Source organism: Herpailurus yagouaroundi, unplaced genomic scaffold (assembly GCF_014898765.1).
Source record: "Herpailurus yagouaroundi ecotype Mexico unplaced genomic scaffold, PumYag 28, whole genome shotgun sequence".
Taxonomy (NCBI): domain Eukaryota; kingdom Metazoa; phylum Chordata; class Mammalia; order Carnivora; family Felidae; genus Herpailurus; species Herpailurus yagouaroundi.
Genome location: NW_024412376.1, coordinates 148,064,964 through 148,086,642, shown reverse-complemented (window position 1 = coordinate 148,086,642; position 21,679 = coordinate 148,064,964). Strand labels below are relative to the sequence as shown.

At 48.7% G+C, this 21,679-nt stretch overlaps 1 protein-coding gene across 4 annotated transcripts in view; it reads left to right on the top strand.

Moving 5' to 3' along the window:
- The first annotated feature begins 9,831 nt into the window (after nucleotides 1–9,831).
- The window catches only part of SLC34A2 (solute carrier family 34 member 2), a 32,387-nt gene continuing 20,539 nt past the window's right edge, over nucleotides 9,832–21,679 (top strand). For 3 of the 4 annotated variants that reach the window (XR_005793691.1, XR_005793690.1, XM_040486583.1), the window contains exon 1: nucleotides 9,832–9,854. The gene's annotated coding sequence lies outside the window, so the exon portion shown is untranslated. Of the gene's footprint in view, nucleotides 9,855–15,397; nucleotides 15,529–21,679 lie in introns of those variants that run through there. The other variant, XM_040486595.1, reaches the window with a different exon arrangement.

The following is a 21,679-nucleotide window of genomic DNA, read 5'->3' as shown; positions in this document are numbered from 1 at the left end:
AATGAATAAACGTTAAAAAAAAAAATTAAAAAAAAAAAGACTAGGTCATGACCCAATGGTGGTCCTGAGCAGCATGTAAAAAAAAAAAAAAGAAAAAAAAATAGAAAATTTTAGTGTGTTGTGCATAGTAAGGTTGGTCATTGTTCTGAGAAAACATTTTATTTCAGCTGTGTTTGTGTATGGGCATAGACATCCTGGGATAGGATGTAAAATGTGTTTCTTACTGTGGGTCATAATCAGAGTTTGAATGTCATTGACCTAAGGAGTGAGTGGAAGACAGCTATGGACTGAGTGCTGGTATGAGACACTGGGGTGTCTAGAAGTCAGGAAGGGACTCCAACAAGCGAGGCGAGGAGTGGCTGGCTCATGATGTAGGAGGAATATCAAGAGAGAAGCTGAGTGATGAAACCATTTCAGGTCAGGAGAGCGAGCATGCACGAGGTTGAGAAAAGATAACTGAGTACTGACTTTGGGTTAGCAACATGGAGGGCATCAGTGACCTTGATAAGAACTCTTAGTGGCGGCATATTCGGGGCAAAACCCTGGTAAGAACAGGTTCAAGAGAGAATGAAATGGAGGAAAGAGGGGGAGGGGGAGTGTGGGTGACTCTTTCAAGGAGTATTGCTATAAAGACAAAGTAGCTAAGAGGGGGCTGTGAGGTCAAGGACGAGGAGTGGTTTCTAAAGACGGTGGAAACCTGGCATTTGTAAGCCAGTGGGAAAAATTCCCACTGAAGGGAGAACTAAATGATGCAAGAGAGAGAAGGTAAGGGAAGTTGTCCTGGAGCAGGTGAGAGGGAAGAGGATCCAGGAAGGAGTGTTCTTCTTTTTTTAATTTTTTTAAACGTTTCTTTATTTTTGAGACAACGCAAGAGACAGAGTGCAAGCGGCGGAGGGGCAGAGAGAGGGAGACACAGAACCGAAACGGGCTCCAGGCTCCAAGCTGTCAGCCCAGAGCCCAACGCGGGGCTGGAACTCACGAACCATGAGATCATGACCTGAGCCGAAGTCGGACGCTGAGCTTAACCGACTGAGCCACTCAGGCGCCCCAGGAAGGAATGTTTTTGAGAGGACCCAGGTACTAAGAAGGAATGCAGAGGCTATGAGTACAAAGTCAGGAAGTTCAGTTAATTTGGGGGAGGGAGGGGGGACAGTGTCTTCTAAGGACTTCTGTTCCCTGGGCAAGATTAGAAACAGTTCATCCGCTGAGGGCGGGGAACGGGGAGGTAGTGACCCCTGCTTACTGCTCAACGTTAACCCGTAAGACCTCCAGCGGTGTGCAGCCTGACCCTGGAGCACTCCTGCCTGTCCTCCTTCCTCCCTCTGACCTGCTGCAGAATGCTTCGGTGTCCACGTGGTGGCTGAACTCCGGCCTCACTTGGGGCTAAGTCTACCCACTTGCCTGTCAAAATATCTCCCAAAGGCCCTGCATCTGCCACTGTGCTCATCTACGCTGAAGAGTGAGGTCACCAGAAAGGGCAACTGTGGTTCTGAACAGAACGAAGTCAGGTCCGTGGAGTCAGCCTGGTATGAGCCGAAGTCCCCTGCCCGGTCCACACTTCTGTATGAATCGGGGAAAGGTGCCCTCTCTGGCTGGACGCAAGCCCTAGGTGAAAACCAAAAGCAAGACAAACTCCTATGTGTAAAAAAATAAAGGGGGCGCCTGGGTGGCGCAGTCGGTTAAGCGTCCGACTTCAGCCAGGTCACGATCTCGCGGTCCGGTCCGTGAGTTCGAGCCCCGCGTCAGGCTCTGGGCTGATGGCTCAGAGCCTGGAGCCTGTTTCCGATTCTGTGTCTCCCTCTCTCTCTGCCCTTCCCCCGTTCATGCTCTGTCTCTCTCTGTCCCAAAAATAAACGTTGAAAAAAAAAATTAAAAAAAAAAAAGAAAAAAAAAAGAAAAAGAAAGAAGTGGAAGGAAACGAACGGACCCAAATTGCCATGGTGGCTATTCATCAATAGTAACTTGCCCCCCACCCCTCTTTTTGGAAATTTCACGATTTCCACAGTAACTATAGATTCTTTTTACAATAGAGATCTTTGGTAAATTTTTCTTCTTTCCCCCCTGGGGGGTCAGGTTTTCAAACTGCAACTCGGGACTACGTGAGCTCCCCCTTAGTGCACACCCTGCCCCCGGGGTTATCCTGAGACTGGAAGGAGATGGGAAAGAGGACACAGCACAGGGGACTGGGGGGGGCGGAGTGGGGGGAGGATCAGATCAAACAATCAATCCTGTTATCTGTCTTATCTGTTTGCCCTGAAATATCACTGGGCTGAGATGCTTTCTAAGGTTTATTCCAACTTAAACATTCTGTGCTTCTCTTCCTTGTAAGTTCAGGTGATAGCAACAATGTGATTTTTATCTGAGCAGAGTTTTCCATGGAATTATACACAGGACGGTCCCTTCAATTTCGGGGAAAGGGGAGCGTGTTCTGACAGGTGAGAGGGGGTCAGTGGATACCACAGTGCCTGGATCAGAAGGTTACTCTGGAAGCTTCTGGGAAAGCAGGGAAATTTGGCCAGACATACCATAAAGGAGAGACACGATGTGACTTGTGCAGTGACCCTGGGTTGGGAAAGGCCCACTTCCTGAAATAAGATGAACCCAGGTTGGGATTGCCCCACTGGGGCTGTTCACTGCTTTCTGAGTCACATTCAGGGCTTCTACCCCCTGCAGATCAGAAAGAATGAAAGAAGTTATGGGTAGCAGTGAAGAATGACAAACCTTGCCCTTTCTCAGGGATTATAAAGCCTCTAGCCATGGAGGGGGAAAATGTCTTAATCCTAATGGGTTCCTGTGAGGACAAAGAGCTTGTAGCGTTCCTGGTAACCATCTGTGGTTCCCACTGTACAGCCCTCTGGATACCTGCTCAGTGTAAACATGGATACATCGTAGGGGCAAGGAGTCCCTCCCTCCCTCTGTTTCTGCATTCTGTCGTGGGAGAGAGCCAAAGAGGCCACCGCATTGTCGTTAGCAGTGGGACAGCACGGGGTGTTCTGGAGAGTGACAGCAGGTGGGCTCCTGGGGGCCTTCCTTCCTTAGATGAGCCAAGTTCGGATAAGGGGGGATCTGGTACAAAGAGGGGCCGTGATGTTGATGGTGGAAGGCTATCCTCTGTCATTAAGTCATGCCTCAAATGCCAATGGGCTCTGCTCTGAGCCCGGCACCCTCCTAGGTCTGGGGAGCACAGTATCGAGTACGAGACAGACCCCGGGCCTTCGAGCGGCACGTGCTCTATTGTGGCCAAGAACTCGAGTTCTAGGAAGAGTGAAATTGGTGCCAGGCAGAGGTAGCAAGGTTGCCAACAGAGAGTATGCTGCGTGTCGTTCGAAATGTGCTTTGTTTGGCTCCTAGAGCTGGGCTTCGGGAATTCTGTTTCGTTTGTTTTTTATTTGTTTGCTTTGAGCCAACATCTAAAGGTCCTGACATTTTGCCTGAAGGTCCTGATCTTGGCTTCTGAAATGTGAGTGAAAAAAGCAACCTTGCTGCCCACCCCACAGTAAGAGCCGGCCGAAACCGAGTAGTGACTGCCCCTTTTAGGGGGAGGTAAGTGGGTCGGTTCACTATTCCGAGACCTTCTGTGGCACCCGGCCCTTTGTCACTCAAAGACTTGTGACTGCGGCGGCCGGCCGGAGGCTATCAGCCAGAGTTCTGGTTCCGGTGGGGGTTGCCCTTCTCCATGGTAACCACGCCCCGAGCCCCACTTTCAAATGTCCTGCTTGGTTTCATTGCGATTCAACAAACATTGACTGAGCAGCTCCTGAGGACCCGGGACAAGATTAATAAGGCCCTGGGGAGGGCTTCCTGGAGGAGGTGATGCGGGGAGAGGGGAGAGCCGAGGCTGGAGGCGTGGACAGAGGCCACGGAAGCTCTGCTACAGCAGAGCTGGGATTCTACGTTACACAGGTCAGCAGGTCTCAAAGTTAAGTGCACACCAGCATCCCCTGCATGGTTTGCTGGGCCACATCTCTAGACTTTCCATTCAGAAGATCGGGGGTGGGTGGGGTGGGCAAGGAAGCTGTGTTGCCAACAATGTCCTGGGCGAGTGTTACTGGTGCTACTGGTCTGGGAACCACACTAGGAGCTGCTATTTAGAGGACGAAGAGCTGTTCTCTGGCTTTCCCTCTCAGCTCCTGGCTTGGCTTGGCCGGCTGGACAAGTGCCTGGGCAAGTACAAAACATCCTTGGCCATTTGAGCTGGTCCAGTCCTGCTAGACCGCTCGGCCATGATTTCAGTTCAGGTTACCTGGCAAATTATGCCAGCACACAGAGCATACTCTCTCCTTGGGGGTCACTGGCCCGGCTTCCTGGGGGAAGCCAGGAATGGAGGGACCACCCTGCTATGGTTTTGGAGCTCCGAGCTGGGTTGGGGCAGGAAAAAATATGAAAGAGTATACAGGCGGGAGAAAGGAGATGTTTAACAGAAAACCTCCGAGCTAGAATCTTTGCCAGGTGGGAAATGATGCAGTATCAGCCAATTTTGGGGGTCCTGTAGGAAATGGAGCGTGAACATTTTGAGTTTTGCACTTTGGGTGCCTCTTGCCCGAGCCTGTGCCTGGATCTGAACAGAAGCATAAGCTTTGGAGTTAGGCAGGCTTGAGTGAGTCCCAACGGGCTGGGGAAGTCGTGACCTCTGTGGTCTGGATTTCTTGTGTCTGGAACGTAAACAATAATCGAGTCATTTTCCCGAGTCACAGAGGATGAAGTGAGGTCATGCCTGAGAAGCTAAGAGTTAGTGCCGGGAGCAGAGAGGATCCTGACCCGGAACTAGTGGTCAGATCCACAACTGGGTACCTACTATGTGTCGAGCCTTATATCTCGCACCGTGCGAATATCAGTTAAATTGCTCTGACAGCCGTCTACTACTGCAGCGCTATGAGGGCAGGGACCAGGCCTTCACATATAGCCGGACCCTCAGCAGATGCTCCATGAGGCTTCTTGACCGACGGCTGTGGAAGGTCCCTATCTCCAGAACGAGGATGCCGCTCCTGGCGTTCAGGGAGAAGGAACAGGGGAGACCACAGCATCCAGGGGACAATAAACCGGAATGACGTTTTGCTCCAGCAGAAGCGGGAGGAGGACTTTGTGAGGATAAATGAAGCCAGTGGCGGTGCAACGAAAGAAGATAGCAAGGAATTTTAAGAGAAACTTTAAACTTAAAAAAAAAAACAAACAAATTTGAGGTAAAAAAAAAAGTTCAGGGTTCTGAGGCCTGATTCATTAAATTGATAATTACATAGTATCCCTACTATGTGTTCAAAATAGTGTGGTGGGAAAGGTTTGAGAGCCAGAGAAGCCAGGGTTTGAGATCCTGGCTGTGCCTCTAATTATAACAAGTCCGTAACAAAAGGAATAGATGGCATTATAGCTATTTACTGAGTCCCTACTATATACCAGGCACTATAATACTTTATATTCGTCGACTTAGTAAATTACTGATGATATTTACAAAGTTTTGCAAACTTAATTAGGATCCATTAGTTTTTTAATTTTTTTTTAATGTTTTTATCTATTTATTTTGAGAGAGAGTGTGAGCAGGGGAGGGTCAGAGAGAGGAGGACAGAGGATCCGAAGCAGGTTCCGTGCTGATAGGCTGTCAGCAGCAAGCCCGACGCAGGGCTCGAAACCACAAACCGCGAGATCACCACCAGAGCCAAAGTCGGACGCTTAACCGACTGAGTCACCCAGGCGCCCCTAGAATCTAGTAATTTTGACTTGGGCAAAGCATTCATGTCTCTTAACTCTGGTATTAACGAGCATTACTGTGATTGATCTCTTAGGTGTCAGATATCACGAAAGGCACTTGACCTATAATGTTCAGACTTACCGGTTTCATACGTGAGTTTGTTATATCTGTGACTGTGACCTTCTGTGGCTTATTTGTTACCGGACACCAGCACACTGTTTGACTATTGTACACACTTTGTAAATGGTGCCGTTGTAAGTCTAGTTAATTTCACAAACCATCGTCTAATTTGAGTATTCAAAACCACATTTTGAGGTGGGTTGAGCAGAGATTTTCTTCTTGTTTGAGAAATGGGGTGAAATCGCCCCAAATCTGAGGACTCGGGGGTAGGAGGCTCACAACTTCTTTAAAAAGTATTTATTTAGGGGCGCCTGGGTGGCGCAGTCGGTTAAGCGTCCGACTTCAGCCAGGTCACGATCTCGCGGTCCGTGAGTTCGAGCCCTGCGTCAGGCTCTGGGCTGATGGCTCAGAGCCTGGAGCCTGTTTCCGATTCTGTGTCTCCCTCTCTCTCTGCCCCTCCCCCGTTCATGCTCTGTCTCTCTCTGTCCCAAAAATAAATAAACGTTGAAAAAAAAAATTAAAAAAAAAAAAGTATTTATTTAAACAATCTCCGGTTACAAAGGAAGACTATGGTCTTAGGAAACACAGAAGGAAAGGCGTGAGCAGCCAGTTTTCACCTCACGGACACTGAAGGTTTTTACCTGGAGCTTTTTCCTTCTTCCAGTTGGTGCCCAGACAACAGAGAAGTAGTCTTAGCTCCAGCAAGTGTCGATCTGCATTGCGTATGAAGTTCAGCCACAAGACACTGGCCTACAAAACGGCAATTTCATATAGTTCAACTTCCTATGTAGCTGCTGCCTCTTTTTTCACTTATTTTGAAACAAGCTTCCTTGGTCTGTTCATAAGCTGCCTTAAATCTTAAATAGCGGGGCTCCTGGGTGGCTCAGTCGGTTGAGCATCCGACTTTGGCTCAGGTCATGATCTCGTGGTCTGTGAGTTCAAGCCCCGCATCGGGCTCTGTGCTGACCGCTCAGAGCCTGGAGCCTGCTTCCGATTCTGTGTCTCCCTCTCTCTCTGCCCCTCCCCCGCTCATGCCCTGTCTCTCTCTCTCTCTCTCTCTCTGTCAAAAATAAATAAAACATTAAAAAAATTTAAAAAAAAATCTTAAATAGAAAATAAAGTCACCTATCCCCACCATCAGAGATAACCGCTAGGAAGATTTTTGTGTATCAGTTTCCAGAGGTTTTTCTCTGCACATTTATGTGCATATTAAAGCAAGGCTGAAAACAGCCTGTAATTATGCCAGCCCGTGTTCCGTTAGCAGTTCTCCACTTAAATCTGATCCTTTGAAGTCTAGTGCTTTCTCACAGCCATGTAACACATTATTTGACATTTCCCGAATTCTGGCAGCCTCCACGGGGATAGACTCCCTGTCAGCGGGCCTGACTGAACAATTCTAAAATTATCAGCACTGTCAGAGGGCCCTCAAAGAAGCTCCTAATGAATGCGAAAGTTCAAAGTGGTTTTGTGCAGGTGTTATTTTTGGAGCCACTTTTTCAGGCTTTTACGGTACAATCCACCTCAGTAGCGGCTGCCTTCAGGAGAGCGCCAAGCTGCTGCCCGCTGGCCCCAGGGGGGAGGGGGACCTGAACACCTGCTGCCTCTCCAGGCCCTGCCTGGACAGCTCAGAGTCCAGCAGGCTCTCCCCTTTTCTTGCTCCAGTCACTGAAGCAAGAGTTCACTCTGCTGAAGAGTTTGGAATGGCCGGGGCAAGGCTGGGGCTTTTCCCATCAGTCTGGGTACCTTGGTTTTCCCAGGCCTGGTGACTCTGGGCAGAGCACTGAGCCGAGGAGGAGTAATGAGAGCCAGGCTCCTGAATGCCCTTCTCTCCCCACACAGCCATCTCCCGGGGACAAGTGCCATCCTTCCCTCTGGCGTCTCTCTGTCTCTTCTGCTTTGCAAAGAGTGCTGGCCCCACCGAGTGCATTAGGAGACTGGTGGAAGGAAGCACCAGGGGGTCCAGAGGACAAGCTATGTGTGCTGGTCAAAGGGCACTGGGCCACGGCCTGCACACCTGAGAATGTATTCTGGTGTCAGGATGAAAATCAGCAGTGCACCGTCCTGCTTTGTTTGGCCTGTCCAATTTTGGGTTTTTTTTGTTTGTTTGTTTGTTTGTTTTGTTTTTAGTGGTAACTTTCACAAAACCGGTTATCAGGCTTCTCCAGAAAAGTCCAAAGATCTGGTAGCATCGCTCAGGTCTTCTCTTGCAATACCCGAAGCAGAGCCCTGGACAGGGCGCGTCCTCCGGACCAACTCAGAATGCACCTGTCTTCTACTTGCCTGGCTTCCCCGTGTGCACTTCCTGCTTGCAACCTGCCCCTGACGAGTGACTCCTGCCCCGCTCTTCAGGCACTTTATCTGTTTCCTCATCTGCTAAGCAAGACTGACGGGCTCTAGAAGCAACAGCCCTGTGTAAAGAGAAGATGTTTTCCTCCCCCCGCCATAGTGTGTCTTATCACTCCAAAGGCAGCAACGTGGGGCCGGAGGTGGTAAGAAGGCGGGGACCCTAGGGGAGGCTCTCTCAGGCTGCTGGATATCCAGGAAATAGATCTTTCACGAAGGAAAAAGTGAGAGGACATTTTTATGGGCAAGAAGTCTCAGAGTGTGGGTGGGGTGGGTAATTGGGTGGGTTCATGCAGGAAGCACTTGGGGAGAAAGAGAGAGGACAGTCATCCTGGTAGAGCCTCCCCTGAGCCTCACCTCAAGCATATTCCTTCTAGATTGTTATTTGTGCGACAATAGGTAGCCAAAGAGCTAGAGTTTGTGTTATTTTAAATTTACTCTGCATTTTGGCAGCTTTTCAGGCAAAGTGAATGGGCATATATGTAACTGATAAAGATGTTTACATGCAATTCTAATCTTCGCCAATGCACACATACAGTTTGGTAGAAGGTAGTGGGGACATGGATGGACCATCTTGTTTTCCACATGTGTAACATGACGATGTGTGTGTACGCATAGTATGTCAACAATAGCCCAGCTATCATATATCTGTGTAACTCTTTACCACTGTAAAGCCCTTTCCTTACGTAATCTTACTAAAAGTTCATTCTGAGTTAGGGAGGGTAGGTTTAAATATATCTCACATTTAAAGGGTAAGAAAACGGTGGCCCAGATTAGGTGACTTCTCCTGATGGATGGATACAAAATTTAATTTTTTTCTAGTTTTTAAATTAGGATGTATGGATAGTTCTATCCATGACAGGAAATTACTTGATCGTACCCTCAGATTATCCCTGGCATATAGCTTTCAATCTTTTTCTTTCCATAGCTATTTTTCAGCGGTACCCCATTGGTTCATGGCTGGCTTCAGGGAGTTCTGTGACTTCTGCATTAAGCCGTAGCAATAAATATATTTTTTGCCTACATTGCATCATGATAATGTGTCAATGTGAAAAAAATGCGATACATTCATTTATGTGGTTTGCAATTGTTTTGCCCCCATAAGCATTACCTTTAGGGACACCTAAAAACAAAATACTTCCGGGGGAGGGTCATTAGACAGTCTAGGAGTATTGCAGCATAGAGACCATTTCTTTTTATTTTTTAAAGTTTATTTACTTATTCTGAGAGAGAGAGAGCACTGTGGGGGCAGGGGGTGGACAGAGAGAGAGAGAAAATACCAAGCAGGCTCCACACTGTCAGTCCCCAGTGTGGGGCTCGAACTCGTGAATGGTAAGATCATGACTTGAGCCGAAATCAAGAGTCAGACACCCAACAGACTGAGCCACCCAGGTGCCCCAAGACCATTTTAAAACACCACTGTCATTGTTAGCATCATCTCCTAAGATAATACACACGTCCCTTTTTTTCCTATAGCTCCACCCACACTGGGTTCTATAACTTTCACTTTTTTTTGGTAGATGCACATAGTGGGACTATGAGATGCCCTAACAGCCTGTGGGAGATCTTTCTGTGTGAGCGGGTGCTCAGGAATCATTTACTTCTCTTCCTCGGGCATCTCCAACCAGGCCTGTGGGATCCAGACTCAACAGAGAACAAAAGGGAGATTCGAGCCTCCAGGATGGCATTCAGCCTTAAGTTCAGAGCTGTGAGTTCCTCCTTAACTTTGTTATTTTATCTTTTTTTGTTGTAATTAATCAAAAGTTAATTTTAAATAATTCAATCAAAAGTTATACATCCTCATAACTTTAGGTCCCCTTTAAAAATTTAAGCCAAGTAAAATGTTTGGGATGCAGTTTGAACCTCAAATTCCAGTCCCTCAACCCAGACCATTTCTTTGGAGATCTATTGTTGGGGAAAAGAGGCCATATCACAATCTGTGAACGAAGGAAAAAATGAGGGTGACAATGGCTATGGACAAAGGAAATGCTCAGTGAAAATCTCTGAGACATGAATGATAAGGAGGAATGTCCCTGCGAAAATCTAGAAAAATGTTCTGGGCAGCGGGGATGGCCAGAGCATCAGCCCTGGGATGGGAATGAGTGATAGAAGCAAAAAGAACACCAGAAGGGCAGGGAAACTGTCTCTTTCTCTGCACTGAACTCCTGGCCACCATCCAGGCTGTGGGGCCCGAGGACCCGATCTGCACTGGTTGCCCCAGGCCCTCTGTATGGCACTGACTTGTTACTCTTATTCCTTTATGGTATGTCCTTTTAAAACGGGATTTTAGTGTTGGTGGCCTCAACCGTTTAGGATCTAGCTCAGTACTGCGTAGTAAGAAAATGATTGCTGATGATCTAAAGTAAACGTTAAGTCTGGGCGGTAAAGATGCACGTGAATAGAACCATTAGGCCTTTCAGGGTTCCTTAGTCCTGTTTTACACACAAGTTTAATGAGACTGTTAATTAAAATGAATGAGGTGAGCTATTTGCTTAATCCACAACAGGTTAGAAATAGCAATATAATGATGGCTGCTGATGATAAAGCAGGGAGGTTATTGCTACATATACTTATAGTGACACGTCAGAAAGAGCCTGTAATGGCCTGACTGCTAATACTATGCAGCAAGGAAAGAATCAGAAAAATCACCAAAAACCTCCCCAAACATAGACGCACACATTCATACATGCACATGCACACATCATACACACGTGTGCACACACAGAAAAAAACTTAATACTTAGCTGTCTGGACCTATTTATGGTAGAAAAACAGCTCTGAGATGCTTAAGAAATTATGAGATTGTCACTGGATTCTGTAAAATGATCATAAGTCATCGGAAGTTGTTAAGATTCAGTTTGCTCCTGGCAGGAAAAGTCTGCGGTTTTTGTGTGTGTGTGTGTGTGTGTGTGTGTTTTAATGTTTATTTTTGAAAGAGAGAGAGAGACAAAGCACGAGCCGGGGAGGGGCAGAGAGAGAGAGAGAGAGAGAGAGAGAGAGAGAGAGGGAGACACAGAATCCGAAGCAGGCTCCAGGCTCTGAGCTGTCAGCACAGAGCCCAACACGGGGCTCGAACTCATGAACCACGAGATCATGACCTGAGCTGAAATCACACATTCAACCGACTGAGCCACCCAGGCACCCCTCTGTGTGTTCTATTTTAAAAGTGTGTCACATAATTGGTTAACATCTGGGACACAGCAAGCCATGTATACAAGTGATAGCTATGCCGAAGATTATGGTAAACATTAGGTGACTCAGCCAGTAAATGGCTCAAACCTACTGGCTTCAAAGGATTTCAAAACCAGTGATATAACCCAGCGCCTCCTCTCTTCCCTGTACCCTTCTCCAGGACCACTAGGTTTGTTTAGTTTAACTTTTTAATTGTGAGATATTCATAGGAAAAACAAAATATGTGGGATTAGTACAGCTCAAGGATTTATCACACAGCAAATGACCACAACCCAAAAGGAGGACACTATCAACCCCTCAGGAATCCCTGCATGTTCCCTCAGTCTTACCCACTTGTTTCCCAACACAGGGACCTCCACATGACTTCTCTGGTTCTTTTCTTTTCTTCATAGTTTTGCTTGCTTCTTTTCTTCATAGTTTTACCACGTAAGCGTGCATTCCTGAACACCAAGATTTAGTTTGGGCTGGATCGGGAATTTTATACAAGGGAAATCAAAGAGTATGAACGCTTCTTTAACTTAGCATTGTTTGTGAGATAACACCTATCCATTTTGTTCCACGTAACAATAAACTGTTCCACGTAACAATAAATTGTTCCTTGTCGTCACATGTTATCTGGCCACTTTTGACTCCCCAAACGGGGATTTCATAATAGTGTTTCCTGGTCTGCGGGCTTTGTGGTTAATGTTTCATTCTATGGAAATGGACATTTGAGCGATTGTGTGGGCTGTGTTGCCATGGGCAACTTTGTGTATGTCTTTTGTTGAACAGAGGGTACATTTCTCTTGGGCTTACGCCGCGAGATGTATACACCGGGTTTAAATCTAACTGTGCTCTAATTTGCATTTCCTTCAGTTGTGATATAGAGCATCTTTTAATGTGTTTATTAACTATCCTCTTTGTGAAGTGCCTGTTCTAGTCCCTTGACCACTTTTTAATTGGATTTTTTTTCTTGATATATGAACATTCTTTATGTATTCGGAAGTCCGTTCTTGGTCAGTTCTGAGTGTTCCAACCCTCTTCCTCCCCCCTGGCCTCCACCTCTCAGGCAAATTCTGTTTCCTTTATGGTTAATGCATCTTGTGTGCTATTGAAGAAGTCTGTCCCCACCTGGAGTTCATGAATATTTGTCTATATTGTTTTCTAGCAATCATATTATTTTGACTTCTACATTTAGGTACATTCTTTTATGCAGCGTATTAGGTAGATGGTCAAGTTTCACTTGTCATTCGGATATCCATTTATTGCTGTTTGTGTTTACCCTGCTGCTCGGCCATCATTTGGCCACAAATCAAGTGTCCATATATGTTTCTGAGCTCTCTATTCTTCTCTCTACTCAGACACATTCTTTGGGTAACCAAATATTCCTATAAGGAAAAGGAGGGAAGAAATCAGCGAAAATTTCTTGGTGATCATGTGGGTGAACTCGGTAACTGGGCTAAGATTTTAACTCTGCCACCAACTAGTCCTGCGACATTGGGATAAGCTGTTTAACTTCTCTGGGGCCTCGCTTCCTGGATTTTATACCTAGTTCTTAGTACTACAAGGATTAATGACTTGATATATGTAAAATGGTTAGTACACGTGAAGCACTCAATAAATAGCAGTCATGATCCTTAATCTGCAATTTAAAAACTCCCTTAGAGCCAAACCCTAAACTGAGTTGATATATAAAATCAAAAGTTGTGCCATTTGGTATAATATTCGTACATTTTTACAGCAAACAATATCCGTAGGTCTGATTATAGGGTGCTGTCTAGGTCCCACTAGAGTGTCTCACCTCTTATTTTCTAAAACTGGAAAGTTCTACATTCTGAAACACATCTGGCCCCAGAGGCTCGGTAACCGTTGTGGGCTGATATTAGCTCAAAGTTTTGTAGCCTTGGGCCAGACTCTACGTGGGCCATGAATTTGCATTAATGACGCCATGAATCCAATCGGTTTTAACTTACAGGCCAACTGTAGGCACCCAACAAGTGAGCTGAAAGTACTTTCTCGATGTTTGTGTGTAAACATAGGCTGTTTATTTTTTTTTTAATTTTTTTTTCAACGTTTTTATTTATTTTTGGGACAGAGAGAGACAGAGCATGAACGGGGGAGGGGCAGAGAGAGAGGGAGACACAGAATCGGAAACAGGCTCCAGGCTCTGAGCCATCAGCCCAGAGCCTGATGCGGGGCTCGAACTCCCGGACCGCGAGATCGTGACCTGGCTGAAGTCGGACGCTTAACCGACTGCGCCACCCATGCGCCCCTAAACATAGGCTGTTTAAATTATGTGTTAAGTTCTCAGCAGTGAACTTTCCCTTTCCAATGTTTTTGAAATTTTGATCTATTAGCTCCTTGTTGGGAGTGATAGGAAGTGCGGGGGGTTTGCTCTGTGCCCCACATCAAAGCCCACAGTTACTGGGGGGAGGCTTGTCGGGATGAATGTCCAAATGAGGCTGTTCCTGTCTGCAGCCCACATGCCCAGGGACGGAGGTGTGGCTGAGCTCAATGAATAGGTGCCAATGGTTCCCAACACCAGGTGTTCTGCTTTGGAGGTCACTCCGAGGAAAGGTGCTGGCTGATCACTATCTCCAAGGGCTGGCTTTGAAGTCTGGGACGCACTTAGCAAAACCATTGTCCCTCTAATAAAAACAGCCTGGGCTGATTTGATTTCCATGTCCACTCTCCAAGCAATATGTCCTGACCCTTGGACTGATGTGCCCAGCATCTGAGCTGTGGAGCAGTGACCTCAGGGCCCCAAGGTTCCAGATGAGACTAATCAAATCTTCCCACTCAATCTTGTCCCAACACCGGATGTTCCCAGTGAAAACTACAATGGTTGATATGGACTGAGTACTCATGTGCACATCAGGTACCATGCTGTGTGCTGTAAATGGTTGAGCTCACTTACTCTGATAGGGACCATTATTCCCATTTTATACAGGAGCAAATGAAGGCAGGCAAAGCAAGGGTTAAAACAGGGAACTGAGTTTAGGTGGTTTGGCCCAGAGTTAGCGTGTGTAGCCACTGACTTCTCAGCCCCGGGGAGAGCCCTGCTCAGTAGCTTCTAGGAAGCAGCACTCCTGACATCTTCCTCCTGATGGAGGAGAGAGCTCTTGGCTTGGGGATGAAACCAGCCTCGTTCCTATGGGTCCTTCTACTCTCCCGTCGTGCGCAGTAAAACTTTTCCTCCACTATAAAACAGGACCATGCGGTGGAGGGAAGGGCCTGGGATTTGGAATAAGATGGAAGTTTGATCCCTGCTTAGCAAATCCCGAGTAATCCTATGCCATGCCCCCTAACCCTTCTAGAAGTCTCAGCTAAAATGGAAGCCGCTGTTCCCGTGGGAAGGTGTGTGTGTGTGGGCTTTGGAGAATGACTGCCCGCCCATAACCCCGCAGCTCTTAAGGATAAGGGTGACCATGGGCTCTCCCTGGGACAGGTGTGGATGGAGAAAGATGTGTGGTGGTTTCACAAGGAACACACCGGGCAGGGCAGCCGGTGAAATAAGGGACACGGTCTGCTAGAGCTGGACGAGCTGGCAGGGGTGCCCTTCTGGAGAGAAGAGCAGCCCCTCTCCCCATGCTCAGCCCAGCTAATCCAGCCCCATCCCTTGACCCACCCAGGGCTCCAGCCGCAGCTGTTTTAACTGCAGAGTCCAGGCTTCTGGGGCAGAAAGCACCCCAACGCCTGATAAGGCTAAACAATCCCGGCTTTGTTTTGGAAGGATTTGTCCCTGAGTTTCCAGTTGGCTTTTATCTGTGTCTCAGCGTCTCTGACCTCTTCAGCCTCACAGGCGCTAAACTGTCTTGGGGAGGAGAGAATGGGGACGGGGTTGGGGCGGGGGGGGGGGGGGGAGCCGGGCTAGTCCCCCACTTGGCCCGGTGTCGCGTGGGAGGGCGCGCAGGGCGCGGGACGGGCGGTGGCTTTTGGGGCTCGGGGACCGTGTGGGGATCTCCCGCAGCAGCCGGGCCGCCTGTCTTCCCTCTGCAGCCGGCGAGGTCACGATGGGCTCATTAAGTCGGCAGGTAGGCAGTGCCCCGGCGGCGGCGGCGGCGGCGGCGGCAGGCGGTCCTGGAATGTGCGAGGGGCGTGATGACAGCAGCTGCCGCCGGGTCTTTGCGCAACACCTTCGCTATATATACCCCAGCGGCTGAACTCTACCTGGTTCCTCCTTGGGTCCATTACCTGCGCTGGGAGCGCTGGTGAGTACCGCCGCCGGGGCGAGGGCTCTTCCGTCTCCCCTCTCGCTCTCCAAAGAAGCTTCATTTACTTTTAATTCACTTAATTCTTTTAGACATCCCTCGATGTTGACCTCAAGGAGCTTGGCTGGCTTTGGACTGCGGAAGACAAAAAAATAAACCTTCTCTAAACTTTCAGATTATATTTTTTTCGATGCTGCTGCCGTGGCTGTTATTACAGTTCCCAGGACTACACTGTTTACCCCTGGCCATGTTATTAATGAGCCACTTTGGGGGTTCTGAGACTGTGGATGTTCTGTCATTCGTAGGTCAGGGAGGAAAAATGGGCAAATAAGAGGTGCCACATAGGGACTGGGACGACTGGGCTCTCTTTTTTGGTCACGAATTAGCTGTGTGACCTAAAGCAGGTTGCTGTGAGCCCCTGGGCCTCCGTTTACCCCTCTGTGTAAGAGGGGCAAGGGAACCCTCCCACAGGCTTTCCTGCGCTGAAAGTTCTAGGTGTGCGTGGCTGTCCAGTAACGCAGTGCCCACGAGTGTGACTTCCACGTGCTGCCATTCTTGTTTGCCAAGTTATTTATCTAAAGTGACTGCAGGGTACAGTCTAGTTTGCTGGTGGGGGTCCGCACAGGGCTGGTCTTTCAGCTTGCCCCGGGGGAAACAGAGTCAGATGGTACCAGGTGAGCAGTCGGGGAGGGGGGGAAATGGCTTGCAAGGAAATGTGCTCAGGTGGGGGCGGGGTGGGAGCACCCCACATCTCCAGGCCGGAGAGGGGGTGGCACACGGAATGGGCTTACATTCAGTCCTCAGATCCCCAGAGGCACTTGCCTGCGGTGGGTAGCTGGCACGGAGCTGGAGAGACTTAGAAGCACTCATTTTCCATAAGGAGATGGCAGCTGTCTGAACCGTGTCGATTTCCTGGAGGCAGCTTGTGGATTTCTGCACTTAGAATCCCCTCTCCCTCCCTGTTTCTATTCACAAGTGATTTCTGTGTTCGCCCTGCTTGCTACAGTCCTGTTTGTCTTGCTTCCCCCTCTCCCGAGCCGGAGTTTTTTAAGTTGTTCTGGGCCCGGTGTTCTTGAAAAGGTTGTGCCTCATAGGAACAACGATTGTTTCTGGTTGGTAGGAGTGTTTGAATCTCTCTGCTCCTGCCAGCCAACCAGCTGATAAGGATCTCTGTTTTTGTAACTTTGGGGACTGGTGGTAAGAAGATCGTGCCTGTACAAGGTTTGGATGTTTAACAAATTGCCCCCTCCAAAGTCCACCCCCAAATCACTCAACCGTCTCATTGAAACAAGTCCCCCTTGGTGGGAGGACGGACGTCTGGATTAGAGCTGTTAGGCACAAAGCTGACATATAAATAGCCTGAATTCAGTTTAATGAAGAAAACAGCTTCTTGGGATCAGTGATTTGGAATAAACTTTTAATACCATTTTTAGCCACCTTCCTCCCGGCCTTCCCTCCTTCTCCCCATCTTCTCCTGCCCACCCAACCACCACTCTAGAGACAGAATGGCAACATCAGCAGGAAGTAGTCAGGATATCCCACTGAACTTAAAAATACACAAGAGTGTAAAAAGAGGGCTGCAAACGGACTGCAATATGTCCAAAGTGTTTTTGTGAATTGGCTCTTTTAACCACCCAACACAATGCAAAATAATTGATATAGATATAAGTTAACTGCAGGATTTAATTTTAAAATATCATAAGTGTAAATTATGAGGGCGTGGTCTGGTAATATGGCCCTAGTTTAAAAAGAGAGTAAAATGTCTTTTTAAAAGACTGTCAGTACATGTAGTCAAAAGTCTAAACTGAAGCCACTCATCAATGCAAAACCCAGGCCGACTGCTTTTGTGTCCTGCCCCGCGCGCCCCCTTCCTGCCATTGCCATGTCCTTGGGGGGATTAGTTTGCCTTGTGGTGGTTGAAGGAAGATGGAAAATTAAGTAGCCCTCTTGGGGTTTATTCCCCTCTTGGGAATTTTTGAAGTCTTGGGCATTCTTTCAGAGTAGGAAAAGATTTCTTAAGTGTCTTGAACTTCGACATCAGACTACCTGAGTTCAAATTGTTTCTGAAGGTGCAGTGTCTTTATAACTTGAGGCCATGAATTTCTTTGTGCCTTGGTTTCCTCTGTGGTAGGATTAGTACTGAGGCATGAATACTGAAAAGTAAATTCACAGAAATAAAGTGCTTGTGAGCTTAAACGGGTTAATTTGTGTCCGGGGCTCTCTCAGTACCTGATTCGAAATGCTCAAGAGCCATTTGGGTGGCGCCTGTGTGCCAAACACTGTCGTGCGTGCTGGGGCCGCACAGGTCATCCTCCCTGGGCCCAGGAGGCCAGAACGTGTGCCTGTCCCCTGCCTCCTCTGCCCCCGTCATCAGATGGCTGCTGCTGTTCTGAGTACAGGTGGCCCCGGCACAGGTCCTGGTTGGAGAAGCTCAAACAATGCAGAGCCTAAGGGTTGGGCGACCGCCAGGTGCCCTACATTTTCCTGTTCCCGGGTCTGAGAAGAGCTGAGAAGTCTCCTCTCGTTGGCCTATAAGAGTTCCTGCTGGCATGGGATACACATATGGATGCAGCAAGTCGAGCCAAAAGGGTTATTGACATAGCCAGGTCAGTTGTAGGGATGAGTGGAGAGGAGCAAGGAAGCAAATGTGTGATCATAGCCACGAACCTCATACCTAGGCATTAAAAAAAAAAAAAAAAAAAAAAATCTTTGTGGGTATTAGTACCAAACGGTCAAAATGGATGACTTTATCCTTTCTTCTCTGCTTTTTTCTGGCAGGTGGCAAGAGTGTGCCGGAGTGTGCCCTTGGGAAGGTGGGGAGAGGGAACAGTAGGTCAAAGGATGCTCTGGGGAGAATGCCTATGGAGGGGCTCAAAGGCCCCGAAGGCCTCTGCTGATCCCCAAAGCCCCTTTCTGGAGAAGCGAGTTCCAGACAGGCCAGTGTCTGCCTGCCCCTGGGAAAGTGGTGTCAGATTCGGGTTGGGGCCTCTGTCCGGCTCATTCAGTGTCTGCCTCTCCTGCTTAGCTGAGACTCCTAAAAAGGCCTGACATATGCCAAATCCAAATCTCTGGTATGCCAGAGCCTTTGTGGGAACCGGGTAGCCTGTCATCACGGTGTTCTTGGCTGGCTCTTCTAGCTGCTTGAGTGAGTCTGCAGACCCCTGCAGAGGGACAAGCCCGGCCAGCTCTCCCAGAAGCCGCTGGAGTTCCCACTGAGCCTGGACCGGGTGGGGCCCCTTGGCCCCTTGGTTTCCATGCTGCTTTGATGGGGCCCAGAGGATTCCTCCTCCCTCTGTCTCAGGCGTCTGGCCGAAAGGTCTATGGAAGGGCCCCCAGCTTTGGAACTAGCATTTCTGGGTTCAAATCCTGACTCCGTCTACAGGTAGCTGTGGGACTTCGTTAATTTCTCTGGGTCTCAGTTTCTTTGGAAACCGGAAAGAACTTCTGTAAACTGGAAAGAACTTCGTTGATGTAAAATTTAATGAGGTCATGGATCCTGTAGGGCACTCCCCTCGAGACACACATACACACACACATGCACACACGTTAGTGCCTTTCTCTCCTGTGCTTGGGTTCCTTTAGCGCACAAATATTTACAGAGAATCCCTGGCTGTGCTGAGCACTGAGATAAGGAGCTGGTGGTCTAGGGCACAGTGGAGTTTGGGCTGTGCATTGTTTGCGATGCAATTCATTCCACAAAATTCTGTGTGCTTACTCTCCCGGGCACTCTGCGCGGGGCCTCACCTTTGCTCATCAATCAGTCAGCCCTGCCACAGATGAGTGAGGGAGATGGTATTATCCCCACTTTTGAGATGTTGAAACTGAGGTTCGGGGGCACGCGCTGTGTGGTTCTCTCTTGGCGCTGTGTGCCAGGGGCTATGATGTCAGCAGCCTTGGAAGATCCAGGGGCCTCGAGGAGCCCCTGAGCATCTGCCCGGGGCCGATCATGGGGGGGTTTGCTCCGAGTCATCCCTTTACTCCAGATCCGTGGGGTCCACCTGCACAAGAGCTGGGGCTCTGCTGCCTGGGAAGGCCAGGCGAGCGGGGCCTGTGTACCCACGCTGCTGAGGACAGTGACTGTGTCCCAGGTGCCCTGCATTTCCCCACTTCCCAGGTCTTGAGAGGAGCAGCCGGAGCTGTGGGGGTGGAGAGGGCCAGGAGGGGAGTGGCCGGCAGTTGCAGAGTGCTCCGGGCTTGACCAGATGGCTCTCCTGGCTGCCTGCCCCGGGGCTCGCTCAGTACCTGAGCCTGCTTTTCTTACCTGCCAGGGGTCTAGCACAGTGACCTTCCCCCAACGATGGTGGAGCACATGCATGTACCAGAAAATGAAGTGTTGCATGAGGGGAAGTAATTGCTTCATCAGGGAAGTGTTTGTAAAGAGGGCATGGGCTTGCCCACATGGCTGGACTTGGAATAGGGAAGAAAGGACTTCCAAGAAGGAGGAGTGGAGACATTCCATAGAAATTTTCTTTTGCTTTCAGTGGTACTGACAGTGCAGTGAGGGCCTGCAGGTGAGTGAAGCCAGCACTGGCCTCACAGAGAGTAAGTATTCAAGACAGTTTAGCGCATTGGGCCCCCTGCCACGATATGCTATTCCTTTCCGCTCGGGTCAGTGCAAACGAGCGTCCTCCTGTTCTATTGCCGGCAGTGTCCTAAGCCACCTGCACATCGGCCCACGGAAGTGTCTGTTTCTGTACTTGCTACATACTTTGTGTTCACTCCAGGCAATTATCCCGATCAGCCAGAGAAATCCAGTCACCGAAAACATAATTTGAATAGGCAAACAATCACCCTTCTTACACCTTACTGCTGATGAGAGCCCAAGTGGGGCTGTTGTGACATTGAGGGCGCAGTTTCTTGGTACACTTGCCCCATCTAACAGATCTTGTCCAACCCAACCTGCTTATCACGAGGAGGGGCAGCCACTCATTAGTAAGATTCGGACTTGATTTGTTTCCTAGGCGTGGGTCCAGTTCATTCCTTCAGCAAACCCCGTATGTTGACTCTTCCCTTCACAAATACGAAGGGCCTACTAGGTATAGTCTACTGAGCGTTGGGAGGAAACGCATAATATACGGGTCTTGCCCTCTAAAACTTAAATTCCAGTTGTCCGTGACTAGCCCAGAGCAGCCCACTGCGAGCTCAAAATTCATGTAAGTCTTGCACTCTGTGCTACACGTCCCTGCTTGTTTTAGTGTGATAGCTGAAAACCGCACAGGGTTTACGATGTGTCAAATGCTATTCTGAGAACTTTTAAAACATAATGCGCTTCATCATAAGAATTCTTCGTCCGGGATATTATCTCAGTTTGACATGTAGGGGAAACAGAGGAGCAAAGGAATTAGCCCAAAGTCACACAGCAGATGGCTTGGCTGAGACTTGAACCCAGGCAGGTGGGATCGAAGGTCTGGTCTCTTAACCTGTAGACCGGTGGTTCTCAGTCCCCGAGGGATATCTGTCAACGTCTGGAGACGTTTTTGGTTGTCAAAACTAAGGGGGAGGGGGTGCTCCTGGCACGTAGTGAGTAGAGACCAGGGATCTTGCTAAATATCCTACAATGTGCGGGACAACTCACCCAACAAAGCATTATCTGGCCCCAAATGTCAATAGTGCCAAGGCTGAGAAACAATGTGCTCCGTGTAAATATCACCTCTCCAGCGTAAATCATCTACCAGTCGCTCTATTTAACGTCCCCTCTCCCCAGTTAGGTGAGTGAAATCGGTGCTCCAGGAAAATAAGTTTATGTCCTGACCAAGGATGTTGTAAATAAGGGTCCCAACCTCACTGATGGGTTGAGCTGTGTTTAAAAACCGTCTCTGTCCCTCCCCTGCTGGGTGAGTTTGCACAAGTTGCTTCGTCCCTTGGCACTCCAGGTTTTTCTATCTGCCAGTGGGGATGAGCATGACCCCTTTCCTGCATAAAGATTGAATCAGATAATATGTGTCAGGGCCCAGCACAGCACCTGGCACCTCGCTGGTGCTCATTAAATGGTACTTGTTGTTATTAGAGTCAATTACACCGTATGTGGTGGAGTGCCGGGTGCATATGTGCTGTATGTCGGGCGCGTGGGCAAGGGCGGATCAGAGAGGCCTGGGGAACTGTGGCAGGGGAGGAGAGAGGACCGGGGGGGGGGGGCCCACAGATGAGAAGT